The sequence below is a fragment of the Papio anubis genome, chromosome 9 (genome assembly GCF_008728515.1).
Source record: "Papio anubis isolate 15944 chromosome 9, Panubis1.0, whole genome shotgun sequence".
Taxonomy (NCBI): Eukaryota; Metazoa; Chordata; class Mammalia; order Primates; family Cercopithecidae; genus Papio; species Papio anubis.
In genome coordinates, this window is record NC_044984.1 from 119090496 (window position 1) to 119107372 (window position 16877).

The following is a 16877-nucleotide window of genomic DNA, read 5'->3' on the forward strand; positions in this document are numbered from 1 at the left end:
CGTAATGATGCCCATTTCACAGGCAGGAAGACAGGACATGGAGGTCAGCTCGGATGAGAAAGCAAGAACTGGGGCCTGCCTCTGGTTGGGGGCTCCTGATCCATCCAAGGGCAGGCCAGGGAGACAGGTTCTCTCAGCCCACGGGGGCACCACCGCCGTGTCCCCACCAGGCCACGGACAGCTGGGCTCCCCGTTAGCTCCAACTGAGCGGTGGCCTCTGAAGGCAATGTCCCCGGCCGACCCTCTGCTGGCGCCTGAAGCTGTCAGCCTTGATTCCCGGCGGGCTTAGTCACCCCATACAAGTGACATTTATTTATTCCCTCACACGGGAGCGTGGAGAGAATTAATTATTTAGCACCAAGGAAGCACTTTGAACATGAAAGTGCTGAGGAGGGCCTGACATTACAGAGAATAATGTTCCCTCCTCGCTACGCCCGCGGCTCCGGATGGCAGAGCCATCAACCCCCAGGGTCCCACGATGGGGGCGGAACCCCCACCAACCCGCTGTGCCAGGAGGCGGGGGAAAAAGGCTCTGAACTTAGAAATTTCCCTTCTGTAAAAGGAGGGAAGATAGTGAAGGAAAGAGGGAGGGAGGGAGGCAGGGAGCCGCGGAGAGGGAGGAAGGGAGGAAGAAAAGGAAAGGAGACAAGAAAGGAGGAAGGCTTCACGCACATCTTCCAGCCACTGCACACGGGGGAGCTGGAAGCAGAGCAGAACTGAGTCACAAGGACATCATTATGGCTCAAAAAGCATTTTCTCTCCGCTATTTCCCAAGGTCTTGAAAACACAGGGGGGCTGTCAGCACAGGCCCATCTCACAACAAGGAAACTGAGGCTCAGAGAAGAGCAGCACCTTGCTTGACGTTGTACAGTTTGGCCACAGTAGCTGGGAACTAAATCTGTGTGTGCGCTTGTGTGTATATGTGGGCATGTGTGTGTGCGTGTGTGTGTGTGCGGGCATGTGTGTGCGTGTGTGTGTGGGTATTTGCGTATGTGTGAGTGTGTGTGCAGGCATGTGTGTGTGTGTGTGCAGGCCTGTGTGTGCATGTGTGTATGTGCGCATGCACACCTGTGTGTCGGGGTAGCCCTGTCTGAATGCAGCTGCCAAGGTCCTCGCCTATGGCAGGACATGTCCCCAGGCCCCTGCTCCCCAGGCACCGGAATCCCCAGGGTGCATGACAATGGCCACACCACAGCAGCGGCCGGCAGAGACCCTGGGGTCAGCCCTGGACGCTGAGCCTCTCTCCCTCCTACCGCTCCGAGGATTCCCACGTTGGGGCTTCCCTCAGCCTGCCCGCCACCTCGGGGCAGAGGCAGGGAGGAGAGATCTGGGTGGGCTGGGGAGCAAGGGATAGGGGGAGTAAGAAACAGTCTGGCAGGGAGTTGGAAGTTCAAAGTTTGATTTGACTCCATATTTACCCAAAGGAAATCCATCAGGCTGGAAATAGACAGCTGGAGCCAGAAGCGCCGAGTTTGCCGTCCCTGCAGGTTCCACGGTCTCTGCTCCTCTCTTCAGAGAGAAAAAGGCTGGCGGACGCGCTCAAGCCCCGTCTAAGTCAGAACCAGGACACCCCAGCAGAAGAGGAGACATGGAGGTCACGGGGGTGTCCCCGTGCTTCCTCCTGCCCTGCAGCCCCAGCTACATCTGATTCGCCTCCACTCACCCCGGGGGCCAGAACCATGCCTGCATTCAATAGGCGCCCAATGCATGCTCAGGGGACCTGAATGTTATCTGAGGGCCCCTGTAAAATGAAATGGAAAAGAACTGGGGGAAGCAGAGGCCTTGCTTAGGCAGGTACATAACCTCTGGTGCCTCCGTTTCCCTATCTGTAGAATAGAAGCAAAAGTGATGGAACCGCATTAGAGACGGGAGTAGCCTAGTGCTTATTCCCAAGGGGCTTTAAACAGCACCTGGCCTGTGTTAAGTACTTGTTCAGTCCAAGCTATCATCAGGGACCAACACTGGGCATATCCCCTGACAGATGCTTGATCTTCACAGCAACCTACGTGCAGGTCCTTGTGAGCCCATTGTACTTATTTAAGAGACAGGGTCTCACTCTGTCACCCAGGCTGGAGTGCGGTGGCATGATCACGGCACTGCAGTCTTGACCTTCTGGGCTCAAGTGATCCTCCCACCTCAGTCTCCCAAGTACCCGGGACTACAGACACACACCACCACGCCCGGCTAACGTTTTTATAATTTGTAGAGACTGGGTCTTGCTATGTTGCTCAGGCTGGTCTCAAACTCCTGGCCTCACGCAATCCTCCTGCCTCAGCCTCCCAAAGCTGTTTTGTTATTATTACCGTTCAGATGATGACACTGAGGCCCAGATAAATAAAGTAACTTGCTCAAGGCCACCCAGCTAGAAAGTGCCTGGGCTGGATTCAAGCCTGTCACCCCGCCCCTGCCTCCTGGACAGACAAATGGCTTAGACAAGAGGGCAGGGGGTCCCTGGTGGGAGGGGGCTGACCTCGAGGACCCCCAGTTCAGACTGTGGGAGTCTCTTGATGCTAATCAGGCCCCCGGGGGTGGCCTTGAGGCTTCCCTGCACGGCCGCCCTCAGAGAGCATAACTGAATGCTGTGTGCTTTGAACCAGAAAATGCTCCCGGCTATAAATTAGGGGACCGCCCATGGGCACAAGGCCCTGCGGCCACCTCTGCTGTCCTGGGCCAGGACGGTGGAGGCCCCCCAGGCTCCCTGGACAGCTGGGAAGCCCGCTAGAGGCTGCTGCCATGGCGACGGTGCCGGCTGCCCTCACTCTGCGTGGGCCACATCCTGCCTCTCCCGGGACGAAGTGGACTGGGGCTCAGCCAGCCGCCTCTCCCTCCTCCTCCTCCCTCCCCTGGGGTCATCTGGGGGTCCCAAGGGCTGCCCGCCCATCTGCAACCCGGCGGGGCAAAGCCAGCTCAAAGACGCCCCTCTCTTAATAATGACGAGCATTGAGCACTTAGCCCCTTACGAGTATTGGTGGCTTAACTCACAATAGGTGAAAAGACTGAGGCCCACAGAGGCAGCATTGCTTGCCCAGGGTCACCGGACTAGGCAAGAGCAAAGATGGGGTTCCAAGCTGGGGTTTCTGACCCCAGAGCTCCATTGCAGAGTACAGTGCAATGGCAAAGACATGACCTCAGGAGCAAGACAAGCTGTGTGACCCTGGACAAGTTACTCAGCCTCTCTGGGCTTGGGTGTCCCCTTGGGCAAAATGGGATAAGAGTGCCTGCTTCCTAGGGTCCTCAGGAGGATTCCATCTGTTAATGCATGTACAACACTCACAGCAGGAACATACACCGAGCAGCTGCTGGGTCTTGGCCTCACTGTCTCCCAGAAACGGGTCCTGGGATGAGGTTTGTAGACACATGCTCAGGGCAGGCTGCACAGGGGAGATGGGACAGGGCAGGGAAGGAAGCCAAGCCCAGGTGTCACTCAAGCCAACGTCCCAGCCTCAGCCAGATCTGGAACACCCAGTTTGTCCTGCCCCAAGGCAAGGGCTCAGACTCACAGTGGTCACCCAGGGGCTGCCCCAGGGAATGATAGCCGCCAGGCGGGTCAGCTGCCTGGACATGGGGCCAAAGCACCGCCAGCAGCCTGGGAGCAGTGCCCAGAGCGAGGTGAACGTACAGGCAGTTAGGAGCAAACTGGAGAGAAGGGACACAGAAGCGTCATTGAGAGGCCCGGGGCACGCGGGGGCGGAATCCTGACAGTAAGCCTCACACTGCCCGAGTTCCAGGTTGTTATTTTAGGGTTTACTGCCTACAAACTTCAACTCTGCAACAAGCCTATCTGACCAGTGGAGTTGCCCTTGTTTTACACATGGAAGGTCAGTGTTTGGCCAAAGCGACAGGGCTCGGGGCAGGGAGCCAAATCTCTAGGCTCCAGGTCAGTTTTCCACTGCCCCTGTGGCCGGGGCGTGGTGGCTGCGTGCAGGACCCGTAGGAGAGGGTTCTGACTTGCACAGGAGGCCATGAGTGGCTCGAGGGCCTGGAGCACCCGGAGCAGGTTGTAGCAGTCAGGATGCCTTGGGTAGCAAGTTAGAGAAAAATCCCAATTCCAACAGCTTTCATGATGAACGTGGATTCTCCCCCGTGACAGGAGGTCCCGGAGCAAAGGAGCTGCATAGCTGGGTGACTCAGCAGCTCATTGGTGGCCTCTGCACCAGGTGCTTCCTCCTCTCTCTCCTGCCACCCCTCAGTGTTGGGACTCCCTTCATGGCCCCAAGATGGCTGCAGCAGATCCGGTCATCACATCCCAACAGGACAGAGTGCAGCCAAAGATAAGGCAGCCATCTCTTCCCCACTTTTTGTTTTTTGTTTGTCTGTTAGTTTTGTTTTTGAGACAGTCTTACTCTGTCACCCAGCTGGAGGGCAGTGACTCGATATCGGCTCATGGCAACCTCTGCCTCCTCAGCCTCCCTGCCTTCTCCTGCCTCAGCCTCCTGAGTAGCTAGGATTACAGACGTTCACCACCATGCCCAGCTAATTTTTATATTTTTAGTAGAGATGGGGTTTCACCATGTTGCCCAGACTGGTCTTGAACTTCTGACCTCAGGCAATCTGCCCACTTCAACCTCCCAAAGTGCTGGGATTACAGGCGTGAGCCCCCGCACCTGAGCTGGTTCTCTCTTTTTGAAAAGCAGGTAGGCTGGGCATGGTGGCTCAGACCTGTAATCCCAGCACTTTGGGAGGCCAAGAAGGATGGAGTGCTTGAACCTGGAAGTTCAAGATCAACCTGGGCAACATGGCAAAAACCGTCTCTACCAAAAGCAATATAAAAATTAGCCAAGAATGGTGACACGTACCTGTAGTCCCAGCTACTCAGGAGACCCGATCTAGAAAAAAATAAATAGGTAACAGCAGGTAAGCATTCCCTCTAACTCCCCCAGCGCAGTCCCCTCCACACTGCACTGGCTAGGGTTAGGCCACATGAATACCTAGGAAGGGGCATGGGGTGGCCATGACTGGCTTAGCCCAGGGTCAGTAAATGGTGGCTCACGGGCCCCAAGCCTGTTTTTGTAAATAAAGATTTATTGGTGCCCAGCCACATCCTTTTTTTTTTTTTTTGAGACTGAGTCTTGCTCTGTCACCCAGGCTGGCGTGCAGTGGCACGATCTTGGCTCACTGCAACCTCTGCCTCCTATGTTCAAGCGATTCTCCTGCCTCAGCCTCCTGAGTGGCTGGGATTGCAGACACAAACCACCATGCCCAGCTAATTTTTAAATTTTTTGTAGAGATGAGGATCTTGCTGTGTTGCCAAGGCTGGTCTTGAACTCCTGGGCTCAAGCGATCCTCCTGCCTCAGCCTCCCAACCATATTGTCTGTGGTTGCTTTTGTGTGACAGAAGCAGAGCTGAGGAGTGACCGCAGAGACTGCCCAAAAAGCCTAGAAGAATGACTTGACCCTTTACAGAGAAAAAGTTTGCTGACCCCTGGCTAGACTAACCAGGATCTACCCCTGACCTGGATTGAGTCATTTCCCCCGAGGGATGAATGAACACTATGACAGTCTCTGAGCCCCGTAGAAGTGGGGGCAGGGGCTGGCCTGGCCACTACCAGTCATCCTTCAAAGCTTTACTACTCAAAGCGTGGCCCCCAGGCCAGCAGCATCTGCCCCACATGGCCGCCGGGTCTTGGTTCCCACCCCAGCCCTGCATCCTAACCAGACCCCCAGGGAACGTTACCCGGTTAGTGCAGCGCGTTAGCTTCTCGGGTTGTTGTAACCAGGTACCACGAACCGGGTGGCTTAAAACCACAGGTCTGGAGGCCAGCAGGCTGCATTCCAGGTGCCAGCAGGGCCCCGCTGCCTCCAAAGACTCTGGGGCAGGATTCTTCCCTGCCCCTTACAGCTCCTGGTGGTTCTTGCGACCCTTGGCCTTCCTGGCTTTACAGATGGGTCACTCCAGCCTCGCCTCTGCCTCCATGTAGTCTCTGCGTGTCTCCCTGTTTCCTATGCGGGCTTCAGTCATCTTGGAGTCCACCCTAATGACCTCATCTCAGCTTGATCACATCTGCAAAGATCCTATTTCCAAATAAAGTCATATCCACAGCTGCCAGGGGTTAGGACCCGAACATGTGTTTTGGGGAAACATGACCCCACCTGTGACATGTGAGTAGTCCCACCGCACACCACACATGGGTGAACTGGGACACACGTGCTTGTGCTTTTGGGGAGGACAGGGCTGGCGGAGGGGCAGCTCCAGCTTCCCTGCCTTCTCAGGCTCCCAGAGCTGCCCTCCTGGGAAACAGCACGCTGGAAGCTTCGTGAACATAGCTGGCCCAAGGCTGGCTCAGGGAGGCCATGTCTACCCCTCACCTCCCACCAGGCCTGAGCTGCTCCTGGGGACTCCCGGGTTGAACCGTGAGTGTCCTCAGCAGGTCTGGCACTGGGTGAGGCGTGCCCCTCTGCACTGGCACCCTGAGAGGGCTTGCCTTCTAACATTCGGTACCCTGAGCCAAGCGCTGGGACTCAGCCCACTTCTCATCTCCAAACCCTGCTCCGGGCTTCTGCTCCCCAGCTGTGGCCAAGTGACAGGTGGGCCCAGCCCCTGCACTGACTGCATGACCAGAAGCACCGCCTTCTCAGTGAAATTGAAAATGCCCAGCAAGTGCACCTTGAGCAAACCTCTTTGCTTTGCACATACCTGGTGCTTAAAACTCACGTGCTCAATATACGAGGAAGTAAGTGCCGGAATCCAGATTCCTTATAGCGACTGACAAGGCCCAGCGTGATCTAGCCTGCCCTCCTTACCAACCTCATTCCCGCTGTTTTCCTCCTAAACCTCTAGTTTCCAGTTCCATGTCAAGCCTACTACAAGGCCTTTGCACCTGCCGTGCCCTCTGCTGGAAGGCTCCTCCCCACAGACATGCCCATGGCTGGTTCTCTTACTTGATTTAGATTCCTGTGCAGGTGATGTTACCTCTTCAGAGGTAAACCCTACCCCCTCACCCCCTCACTTTCTATCCAATCAATTTTAACATCTGTGTAGAACACTCACAACTGCCTCCAATCCTCACGTTCATTTATTTATCTACCTGCCACGTCCTGAGTGTGTGGAATGGTGCCGGGCACACAGTAGGTGTGCGGTGAAAACATGCTACTGAACTGAGAGAGTCCCCTTCTCAACCCCAATCGGCTGAGCTCTTAGTAAACACTCAGGAGCCTCCAGGCCCCTGTATTAAAGGCCTGGCCAGCCTCGCCCTGCTGCGGAATTTTCCAGATGGGGCTGTTTCTTTGTGTGTCAACAGAGTGCTTAATCTCTGCTCATCATGCCGGGCAGGAAGGAGCGTGCTTCACTGAGGAACTTCTGTCTCAGCCACCAGGTAACGTGAGTGGGGCCTCGGGTGGGGGGCAGCATGTCTCCCCACCCCGGCCTTGATAAATGTCCAGGGGCCCTTCTAGCCTCCGCCAGGCAGCTGCCTCTGACCACAGCCTCCGCCGCAGAGCTGAGCTACCCACGTGTGCTCACTCGGAAACTGCAAGCCGGCCCCTGAGGGGGGTGTGTGAGGGGTCAGGGTCTTAAAAACTTCCTGCATATTTTCCCTTTAGAAATAGCATCCTTAACTTTCTTTTTTTTTTACTTGTTAAAAATGTACTCATGTAATCCACATGCACTAGCTGTGAGAAATTCCATAACATCTTTTGGAAAGAGATCCTCGCCCCCTGAGGCTGTCCCCATGGCACAGATGATAAGCACAGTCAACGAGGCTGGGCGCCTGTACTTCACAAACTTTGTGGGGTCCACAGCAACCCTCTAAGGCTTTTACTTTTATCATCCCCATTCCACAGACAGGGAAACTGAGGCTCAGAGAGGGCCAGGGCCAGCAGCCAGCACATGTTGGAGGGAGGTCAAGCCGCTGTGGCTTGGATCAAAGTGGTCACAGGACTACTATGCCATATCCCACCTCTTTGTAGAAGAGTTCTTGATCTCATTTTTAAATGTTTGTGTTGCTATTTCTGTTTTGGACCATTTTCTGTGTATTGTTCTGTGACTTGCTTTTTTCATTTAACATGTCTGAGACATCAATTCATGCTGGACACACAGAGGTCACCTCATTCTTTTTTTTTTTTTCTTTTGAGATGGAGTTGTGCTCTGTCACCCAGGCTGGAGTGCAATGACAGGATCTCAGCTCACTGCAACCTCTGTTTCCTGGGTTCAAGCAATTCTCCTGCCTTAGCCTCCTGAGTAGCTGGGATTACAGGCACACGCCACCATGCCTGGCTAATTTTCGTATTTTTGGTAGAGACAGGGTTCCCCGTATTGGCCAGGCTGGTCTCGAACTTTTGACCTCAAGTGATCCACCCGCCTTAGCCTTCCACAGTGCTGGGATGACAGGCGTGGCCAGTCACCTCATTCTTTTTAACACCTGTTTCATAGCCTCTGACACACAGCACAGAGCCATTATAATTGTTGGAGTCAAAACGGTTCATGCCTGATCATCTTGCATTCTCTGGACATAATTCATTTTAATGTGCACTACAGTCTATATGTGATGCAGTGAGCACTTTTGGGAAAACCAGTCAGACCTGGGCTGGTTGGTCAGGAGAAGGTCTGAAGTGCCCTGTCTGGCCAAGTCTGAGATTGTGGTGGTAGAGAAAGTGAAAGCAGGCTCCAGCACCGAGGTCCAGAATGTTCCCAGCTCCGAGGCCATGAAGGTAAAGCACTTCTTTCTTTGGGCGTCTGCATATCCAAGGACTCCAGAGTATCAAACCTTCAAAGCACTTTGGCTCATTCCCTGAACAATGGTGCCAGGTAATTCACAAAGCAACCCTCTGCACACCAAAGTTTGCTGCAGTCCCCGAAGCAAGTCCTACTCAGGGTCTCCCCAGAGCAGATGAAGAGAAGCCAGGCCTCTCTCTACTTCAGGCAGTGGATGCTTTTTGGGGGGCTGGCATAAAGGCAGTAGGGAGGGCATGAGTTGTCACAAAGTCAAAATGAAACTGCTAACAACACAGCTCCGTCTCCCAAGAGTGACTCACCCGGTGCAAACCGGAATATCGTTCCAAGTGTCAAAATCTGCAGAACAGCCTCCAGGATCTGGGTCTTATCCAGCTTAAATGAGCCAAAACATTCCTGCATCTTCCTGGGGTTCCTGGTGAAGGGCGTATTGTCTTTTCCCTTTAGCCCTTGTTTTGGAAAGCTCTGAAGAGGCACCCAGGAGGTCAGCAGACAGCAGCCTAGCCGCTTCTTCTCCAGGACAGCACTGGGACGGCTTTGAAATGCCTCCCACCGCTTGCCTTCTGCGATCCCCAAACCTATGCTGCTGGCATGCTGGCTGCCACAGAGCGTGGAGAACACCAGGACCCTGGTGGGAGGCAGAAAAAACGCTGCTTAGGAGAATCATCAGCCCTCCTCGCGCTGGAGGGCCAGGCACGGCAGAGTTTATCATCGTTAGGAGCGAGTTAACTTCGAACAGGGGAGAAATGCTTTTAGAGTAATTGTATTAGCCCTGGATTCCGGAATGCCTTTTCCATTCTTTTAAGGAACAATCTGTGCAACCTTGTGCCCTCTGTAGAGAGGGGAGACTGACGGGTTTGTAGGTGGAGAAAAGGGTGAAACATTTTTAGCTCCCAGTTTTATTCATGAGAAAATTTACCAGGTGATCCTGGAGCGTGACAGGTTGTCTTGTGCAGTTTGCCAGGGCTCCGTGGTGCTCCTGGGTACACTCTGGGTGCATATGTGAATCCACAGTGAGCCACATGCAAAGCAGGACAGTTGGACCTGGGTCAGTCTTTAGCGCTGATGGGGACTGAGAGAACAGGGAGGGGAATGACAGCAGCTAACATTTATCTAATGCTTCCTGTGGACTGGACGAGGTCCCGAGCACTTTGCGTGTATAACATTTAACTCGGATAATGACCCAACAAGGGAAGTACTAACATGATCTCCATTTTACAGACAGGGAAGGCGAGGCACAGAGAGGTTAAGTAACTTGCCCAAGGTCACACAGTTAGAAAATTGCCCGCCTAGGGCACCCCAGCTCCGTGGCAGTGAAATGATTGCAGTCGTGATAGTCAGGATGACATCACTCCCTATCCTCGTCTGATGAGTCCCCGTGGGGGATCTTGGAAGGCTTCTTACAGGAAGTGGAGACAGACTCCAAGGTGAGGTTTTCCTTGAAGGAAGCGTGGGATTCTAACTAGCAACTGGGGCAGAAACAGCATTCAGTGTGGCAGGATGGGCGGGTACGGAGGCTGGGAGGAGGGAAAGGGGCTGCTGGTGAGAAAACTGTGGAGCCAGAGCTTGGTGTGGGTGAAAACCCAAGCATACAGTCAGTGTTCAATAAATGGCAGCTTGGACATTATGGAGTCCAGGAGGCAGTATCTCGGCCGCTCCTTCCTGGCTGGGATCCAGCATCCAGCACCCTCAGTGACTCCCAGGAGCCATGGCCCAGCCCCAGGGCAGGGTCCTGATTGGTCCAAGATGATCACACCCCTAACCAGAGATTGGTCTAGTCATGGTCATGTGACATAGTTTGACCAACTGCTGGCAAAAATCTAGGAATGCTTTTTCTCACCCTCAAAAAGCAGCTCTCCTTCCAAGAAGGCCCTTGTGTGAGTTAGCTATTGCTGCGTAACAAAATGCCCCACACTTAGCCTCTGGGAACGATGATGTATTTTCTCAGCTTCTGTGGGTCTGGAATCTCAGGGAGGCACTTCCTGGGAAGTTCTAGCACAGGGTCTCCCACGAAGTCTCCAGCAGTGGAAAGGTCAGCTCGGGTTCCCGTCATCCGAAGGTTCCTGTTCAGCCTTTCTCCCTCCATCTGAAAGGCTTCCGAGGTCGGCTCGCCCAGTCCCAGCCTGCGGGGCACAGAACCTTGGCTTTTTCCTGACACACGAGTTCCAGCTCAAACATCACCGCCTCTGAGAAGCCTTCCGAGATCATCTTATAAAAAGTGGCCCCCTCCCTGTCCTGCCAGTGAGTCTGCACCCTGTCCCCACCCGCCTTACTGCCTCCAGGCCTGAGGTTCTCTCTCTACTGTTTGCCTTTTTTCCCCTCCTTTTATAATTTACGTCTCTGTTGGTCTCCCTACCCCCTCACTGAAATGTACACTCCGTGACAGTCCCGACATTGCCTGTCTTGTCGTCTGCTAGATTTCCCAGAGTTTAGCATAGTGCCTGTATGTAGTAGGTGCTCAATTAAAGATATGTCTCTATTGAATGAATGCATGAATGAATAAATGAATGAGTGGATATTCAGCAGCTGTAGAAGTGGTCTAGGACATCAGGCAACCCTGAAGAACCAAGGAAGAGGTTAATAACTCTGACACTGTGTGTGTGTGTGTATCTGTCTTTCTCCTGTCTCTTCCTCTCTACCCCATCTCTCTATCTCTCCTGTCTCTTTCTGTCCCTCCCTGACACCCCCTGCCATCAGCCTTCCTGCTGCAGCACACACACCCTCTTTCTCCAGCTGCCTGCATCCAGGTCCCCTCCCTAAGTCTGACTTTCAAAGCCCCCAGATTCAACCTTCTCTGCTTTGCTTCCAGACTGGCTTCTCCAGCCCCACCCCCACCTCCTCCATCCTGTGCCTGCCAGCTCTGGGAGGTCACCTGCAGAACACAAATGACAAGGGATTGGGAGTCAGGCAGATCTGGCCTGTGCTGAGGACTTCCCAGTCATATGACCTCAGGGAAGTCACCTCCCTGTTCTGAGCCCCAGTTTCCTCATCTGTACAATAGCGCAGTGAGACCACTCAGCCTAAAGAGCGCATCACCTCCCTGACCGTGAACATGGGGTTACTTTAGGGATAGAGGGACGCCGGGGCTGCCTGTGACAATCCCCGCACCTCCCATCCCCCGGAAGCCCACAGCGACTTCAGTTCTCTGGAGTTTGCCGGGCAGCCGCCCTCCTCTGCAGCTCCTCCCCAGACAGTGTGGATGCTTAAACGGCCAATATTTCCCCTGGCTCAGCACAAAGCACCGTCATTGCAGGGCAGCCAGGAAGGGCTGTTAGCTTGATTGGGTTCTTTTTCATCTCCACATCAGCTGTTAAGCAGCTCAGCTCATGCAGGGGAAACTGCCTCTCGACTGCCCAGTGCTGGCGTGGGGCTTGGAGGAGTCATTAAGAAACAGCAAGAATGTGGCCCCATTGCACACCCTCCAGAGGCCAAACTCTTGAAGTACCCCCTCTCCCAGCTCAAAGCCAGCAATAGCTCTGTATTCCCACCCCAGGCATCGATCCAGAGCCCCTCCTCCTCCCTCTATGTGCCGAAGGGTTCCCTCAACAGGACCCCCCCCCCCCCCCCCCCCCCGTTTCCTCCCAGAGCTCTCCTTTCTATTTGAGGAAGAGGATTTTTTTTCGAAAGTCCTCCTGATGTGCTGGAGGTAGGGGAATGGTTACTTTCAAACGCATTGGTAACTGCGTCTGCTTCCTAAGGGAAGTGACATAACTCATTCCAATGGGAACATGAATTCCTACATCATCCCCCTCTAGTAACAACAAATATAACAAGACAGGTATGGTGCTGAGTGTTTTCCACAAATGCACTCAAGTAAGCCTCGGGGCAACCCTAAGAAAAAGGCATTAGCCGCATTCCCATTTTACAGACCAGGTTACAGAGGCACAGAGAGGGTGAGTAATGTGCTTGAGGTCACACAGCCAGTGAAGGGAGGCATTGGAACTCAGACCTTCTGGCTCCCTGAGCCTGCTCACAAAGGGGAAGGGAAAAGTGGACAAGGCCCAAAGACAGTTCCTCTGTGAGGCCAGGGCATGTGAAAGGAACAGGGGCCATCTCCTCAGCAGGACACCATAATAAGGCTTTGGAAATGTGAGGGGAGCCCAAGCTTGGGAGGGGCCTGGATAGGAAAGTTTGGGAAGTAGAGTTTCCTGGAGAGGCTGAGAGGAAGGAACTGGAAAACAGGAAAGTTGGAGAATCTAAAAAAAAAAAAAAAAGGCGGAGCAGTGTGGTGCTGTGAAACCACTCCATTCTCCCCAAATTTTAACAAAGTCTGATGCACCCAGAAATGATCCAGGCTAGGGGAGGGGGAAGAGGAATGACAGAGCGGTGGGTAGCCAGAGATGAAAACCCAACTTTTAGAATTTTATCATTTTGGGCCGGGCATGGTGGCTCATGCGTGTAATCCCAGCACTTTGGGAGGCCAGGCAGGTGGATCACCTGAGGTCAGGAGTTCAATACCAGCCTGGCCAATGTGGTGAAACCCCATCTCTACTAAAAATACAAAAATTAGCCAGGCTGGTGGCACGCACCTGTAATTCCAGCTACTTGGGAGGCTGAGGCATGAGGATCGCTTGAACCCGGGAGTAGGCAGAGGCTGCAGTGAGCCGAGATCACACCACTTCATTGCAGCCTGGACGACAGAGCAAGACCACATCTAAAAAAAAAAAAAAAAAAAGGAAGAAATTTGTCATTTTGTGTAACTAAAAAGTCTGGGGGGACTTCAAGCATGGCTTGATTCAGGGGCTCAATGAACACCACCATCAGTCCTTCTGTATCTTGGTGTTGCTTTCCTCTAGGCTGGATTGTCTCTCAGGCAGGTCTGGGCACATCCCACCAGCACAGCAAATCTGCCAAAAGAGACCTTCTTTCCCAAGTGGTTCCAGCAAAAGTCTCAGGGAAGGTTCTCATTGGCCTGGCCTGGTCACATGACTATCCCTGAACCAATTACCATGGTGATGGGGCAGAGTCTGCCCCACCCAAACTACATGGGTGAAGAGAAGGAAAGGATTCTTCCCCAAAGGGACATGCAAGGGGGACTTTCCTCCCAGAAGGAAAGAGCCTGGACAAGGAGGGCCTCAGACATCTGCTGCAGGGCTGAGTTCCCTGTCTGGGGCCATGAGGTGAGGAGAAGGGAGGAAAGCACAGTTGTAGGACAGAGTCCACCAGTGAGGCTGGGAGGTTCTGAGCCAGAGCTCAACACCTCAAAGGATGAAGCTGCACTGCCCCAGCTGTCCATGCTCACCTGGAACTATACAGAAATCCTGCCCAGGGCACTGGGCTATCTGCAGAATGGGCAAGAAGAGAGATGCCTAGAAAGCAGAGAACAAAGAGGCTGAACAGTAACCTGCCTCAGCTTCCCTTTCTGTAAGATGGGTTCAAAAACAGCACCAAGCTCACAGGGCTGTGAAGAGGAAAGGGGTAGATAGCTATAAAGCGCTCAGGACGGTGACATAGGAAACACGCAATGGACATCTAATTCTTTGCCAACCCGACCACACAGAACTGCCATGATCCCACTGCTGTACTTCTGCCTAAGCCTCTTCCTCTGCCACCTTCTCAGCCACATTTGGTCCTCCTCCGTGAAGCCTTCCTGGAATTCCCAGTGCACTCTGGCCAGACCCCTAGAGCCCCACAGCCCTGGATGTGAGCCCTGGCTCTGCTCCTCCACCCTGAGAAGGTGGCTTCACCTCTCTGAGCCAACTTTCTTTTCTGGAAAATGTGGATAATTAAAAGCATCTGGGCGGGTACTAGTGCACCCCGAGCAACACCGAGAGGCTGTGGTTTCTCTGGAGCTGGGGTCCCCTCCCTGGCATCTCTCAGTGCCTTGGGCAAACCCTGTCTATGATGCCGAAAGACTCAGATTGGAGTACTCAAGATTCAGAGTGGGCCCAAGGTCTCCCCCAATTGGCTGTGTGACACTGAGTAAGTCACTTTCCCTCTCTGAGCCTCAGTTTCCCCATGGTAATCCCTTCCTCATAGAGCAGCTTTGAAGCTGGCAGGAGCCTCTGACGCAGTGCCTGAGACAGACAGATATTCCATCAATGGGCATTCTCTTTTCCCCTGGCTACCAGCACAAATGCCACCTTCTCTGAGCAGTCTTCCCTGATTGCCCAGCTGCAGTGAACTCTTGGCCTAGCCTCTTGCCTGCATGGTGAGCTCCTTGGAAGCTCAGATCAGGCTGCTAGTACCTTTAGGGTCTCCAGAACCTGGCACATTCCCTGTAAATAGTATTCTGGAGATTTTGAGATTGATGACAATGATAATGACGATTTTTAAAATGTCATTTGAGACCTCCTGGGTCTCCTTAATCTTTCTCCCACTTTAATGTTAGTTTAACTTGACTCGAAGTTGTCTTCAGATTCTCTTTTGCGAGGATGCAAGTATAAACAAAGTTATAAATCCTGCATCTGCTCAGAGCCAGCTCTGCCAGGCAAGCTTCTGTGTGCCAGTCTCAAGTGGAATCTTACCTTCAATGATGAGGCTTCAAGGGTTTCATGGCCTGTGAGGCTGTTGGCAGTGGGACACACAGATGACCACTTCTTGTCATAGTTATGTATTTATTTTAATGAGAAATTGCATTTGGCCGCATATATCAGAAAACCCAAATAACAGTGGCTTACCCAAATAAGAGGTTTCTGTTTCCCTCTTAACAAGACATCTGGAGATGGCCTGTTCAAGGCTGGGAAGGCAGCCCCACCATGCCATGAATACCCAGGCCCTTTTCTACCCCTTTAATCCTCATAGTCACCTATGGTCACAAAGTGGCTGCTGTACCTCCAGCATTGCATCTAGATTCCAGGCAGGAAGAGAAAAAAGAGAAAAGGGCAAAAGACCTGCACTAGCTTCCTGCACTGCTGCCCACCCACCCTTCACCTTTTTTTTTTTTTTTTTTTTTTTTTGAGACGGAGTCTCGCTCTGTCGCCCAGACTGGAGTGCAGTGGCCGGATCTCAGCTCACTGCAAGCTCCGCCTCCCGGGTTCACGCCATTCTCCTGCCTCAGCCTCCTGAGTAGCTGGGACTACAGGCGCCCGCCACCTCGCCCGGCTAGTTTTTTGTATTTTTTTAGTGGAGACGGGGTTTCACCGAGTTAGCCAGGATGGTCTCGATCTCCCGACCTCGTGATCCGCCCGTCTCGGCCTCCCAAAGTGCTGGGATTACAGGCTTGAGCCACCGCGCCCGGCCTACCCTTCACCTTTTAAAGAGCTTTTACGGAAGCCCCACCCAAGGACATCCATTTACATCTTATTGGCAAGAGCTGTGTCACAGAGCAACCCTTACTTGTAGAGGAAGCTAGAAAAGGTGGGATTCAAACCAGGTGCCCTACTGTCTTGAACAAAATTAGGGTTTCATTAGTAAGGAAGGTGGGGGCAGAGTGGATATTGAGAAGGCATCCAGTAGCATGGACCACACATAACCCAAACCTATGATTTTGCTGGAATTCTTACTTAGACCAGTGGTTCTCACACTTGAGAATGTGTCCAAATCTCCTAGGGGGCTTATGAGAACACAGGTAGCTGCCCCCCAAGCCCGGAATGCCCGACTCAGTGAGTCCAGGCTGGGCCTGAGTTTACATCTCTGACAAGCTCCCAGGTGAGGCTGAGACTGCTGGTGCGGCACCACACTTTGAGAACTGTTGGCTCTCGGCATGGCTCAAGTTGGTACTTGGGTAAAACCATGTGAGTTGAATTTAGAAGGAGAAGAATACAGTAGTTTAGATGCATTATCAGTTAGGATCCCAACAGAAAACAGAGGAGGGTACACTGACACAGGACATGGAGAAGCACTAACTAATCAACTAACTATCTGCAAAGGTGTGAGCAGGGGGTAGAGAAGCTCCTCCCCTCCAGGTAGCAATAGTGAGGAGCTGTCACCACACCTGAAGGTAAATTACCAGAACATGAAGAGGGTGGCTGTAAGAGAAGACCACCCCATAGGAGCCCTATCCTTTGTAGGGGGGGTGCAGCCAACCTTGGACGTTGCAGAGAGGAACTGGGGCTGTAAACACTCCCAGGCCTCTTTCTCTTCCTGCCACCAGCCTCTAGCTGGACACCCAAGGGCTGGAAGCCAACAGGCCATCCTAGATGAACAGAGTGATTATTGGGCCTGGGGAGACACACTGAAGATGTCCAGCACAGACAGAAAATATCATGACACCAGGATATCCCGGAGCAACTGTTCGGCAAACAACAATTTAAAGCAGGCAACTCAG

At 53.2% G+C, this 16877-nt stretch overlaps 1 long non-coding RNA gene across 1 annotated transcript; it reads right to left on the reverse strand.

The window, feature by feature from the left end:
• Nucleotides 1–289: 289 nt before the first annotated feature.
• Nucleotides 290–13239, reverse strand: LOC103876137. Its single transcript, XR_001893055.3, has 3 exons — nucleotides 13198–13239; nucleotides 1419–1550; nucleotides 290–699 (listed from the first exon to the last, which is right to left on the reverse strand). It is a non-coding gene; the product is annotated as an uncharacterized LOC103876137 (long non-coding RNA).
• Between the last annotated feature and the right edge of the window lie 3638 nt (nucleotides 13240–16877).